Genomic DNA, 2500 nt, shown 5'->3' on the forward strand with positions numbered 1-2500 from the left:
GAAGAAATACTTCAGCAGATCAAATTTCCGTAAAATAGCAGAAAATTGAAATTCAACTGCCGGTTTTGATACAATAACAGCCTCGTTTGAGTTCTAGTTTTTTTAACTCGTTTTAGTCTATTCTTTGTGTGCCTAGTGACAGAACGGTTTTAATAAAGAAGAACTGTAACATCCAAAATATGTCGTTGAAAAGAAATACTTCAGCACGTCAAATTTCCGTGAAATAGCAGAAAATTGAAATCCAACGGCTTATTTTGATACAAGAACAGCCTCGTTTGAGTTCTTGTTTTTTTAATTCGTTTTATCTATTCTTCGTGTACCTAGTGACAGAACGGTTTTAATAAAGAAGAACTGTAACATCAAAAATATGTCGTTGAAAAGAAATACTTCAGCACGTCAAATTTCCGTGAAATAGCAGAAAATTGAAATTCAACGGCTTATTTGATACAAGAACAGCCTCGTTTGAGTTCTAGTTTTTTTAACACGTTTTAGATTTTTTGTAGACCTGAAGAATACATATGTAAAACTGTGAATATGAAGTACCACGAGATAACAACATCATAAAACGATGTTATGGGTCGCGAAAAATGCTAAAACGCATCTTTTTCCTTGTTAAAACAGCAATTGTGAGAAATTGGAAACGCTATGATTCTGCAACGTAAAGTCAAATGGCAATTATTTTCTCCAGGCGTTGAGAGGTTAACGTGGTGAGTATTTGTGTAAAATATTGCGTTCAATAATAATTGTGCAAGGCCAATATTGCATGTTAAACATGCCAATACGTGCGTTTTCACCAAATTAGGGAAAAATCGGAAAAATCGGAAATCCCGAACGACATGTCGGATTGGCTTTATATTTGGCACAATGAACCATCTTGACATGACAAAGGTTCACACGAATTTTTTTTCAAAAAAACGCTGACGTCAGCATTTTATTTGGCCTTGAATGTTTGACATTTTAGGGCTTCTGGACCCCCCGCAGAGCCACAAATCGGGAATTTGTGCTCCTACCCGGTTTTAGCCTGAAGTGTTTTACATATCTGCCAAAGATTTAAGAAATACCTTCAATATTTCAGAAGCTATAGCGATTTACCTGTTTTTAAAAAGACCAAAAAAAGTAAGGCCCCAAAACAGGTACTTCCGGTTGACCTTTGACCTCCAAATTTTGCATGGTAATAGATCTCCAAATTTGCTACCATGAAATTCTTGTCCGTTTTTTATAAAAATGCTGACGTCAGCAGTTAAAATTTTTTGAAATTTTAGAATTTATGAAGGTTTGACCGTGCACTTTGTGACGTCATAAGTCTGGTTCTAGCCAAAGTCACACAAAAATATTCCGCCATTTTTCTTAAAATGCCTTTGTTTATAAGTTTGCTTTTTATGATTTCGTTAAAACGTTGTAGTTACTGAGAAAAAATTGTCAAAAAATGCATGTAAGAACCGTCCTATACAAAACACACTGGACGGTTTCTATTGTCAAAAACATTAAACTGTTAATAACATGAGAACGAGGCTTTCCAGCACCAAGGTTCTACAGGCAATTTTTCTTCTTACTAAATGGCCTATCCACTGACAAATATCTGCATCTACTTTTAAATGTTTCACAAAAGTTATTACTATTATATAAGTAAAATGATGACATTATGTTTAATAAGAGAGTATTATCAGATACGTATGTGTGAAACGGTGAAGTCTTAAGTAATAACTGGCTTGTGGCAGCCAAGCGTTCATAGCGACGTTGCTTTTTGATCCTTCGATGTCGGCTCTTCCTATCATTGTGAAGCAGAATTCACCAAGTGTTGGATTGTTCACCCCACTAATAGGGAACGTGAGCTGGGTTTAGACCGTCGTGAGACAGGTTAGTTTTACCCTACTGATGAAGTGTTGTTGCAATAGTAATTCTGCTCAGTACGAGAGGAACCGCAGATTCAGACAATTGGCATTTGCACTTGCTTGAAAAAGCAATGGTGCGAAGCTACCATCTGTTGGATTATGACTGAACGCCTCTAAGTCAGAATCCGTGCTAGAAAGCAATGATAATTACCTCTGGATAATCTTAGGCGAACAAGAATAGAACGGCTTCTGTCGTTCCTAAGTCCCAATGCACTGAGTCGGAGAAAAACCGTCGAGGTGCTGCAACTATCAAAATCTAAAATTTCCAGAGATAAATCCTATGCAGACGACTTAAACAAGAACGTGGTATTGTAAAAAGTAGAGTAGCCTTTGTGCTACGATCTTCTGAGATTAAGCCTCTGTTCGACAGATTTGTCACTTTGTGACAAGTCCTTTTTTTAACCAACTGCTTTGTACCGTGGAGTACCAGTTATCTTGTGCTTACCTGAACTTTTTTTTTAAAAAAGGTGATGCGTGCGTGCTGTACCATTCATCTTTATCACCTCGGTTTAATATTTGGAGACACAGATGTATGGATTAAAAGTGTATGGATTAAAGGTGTATGGATTACAACTGTATCGATTACAACTGTATGTATAGATTACAAG

At 36.5% G+C, this 2500-nt stretch overlaps 1 pseudogene; it reads left to right on the forward strand.

Moving 5' to 3' along the window:
• Window positions 1-2268, forward strand: part of LOC130620566 (large subunit ribosomal RNA) — a 7098-nt pseudogene extending 4830 nt beyond the window's left edge.
• Window positions 2269-2500: the final 232 nt, after the last annotated feature.

This window comes from Hydractinia symbiolongicarpus, chromosome 1 (assembly GCF_029227915.1).
Source record: "Hydractinia symbiolongicarpus strain clone_291-10 chromosome 1, HSymV2.1, whole genome shotgun sequence".
Lineage (NCBI taxonomy): Eukaryota > Metazoa > Cnidaria > Hydrozoa > Anthoathecata > Hydractiniidae > Hydractinia > Hydractinia symbiolongicarpus.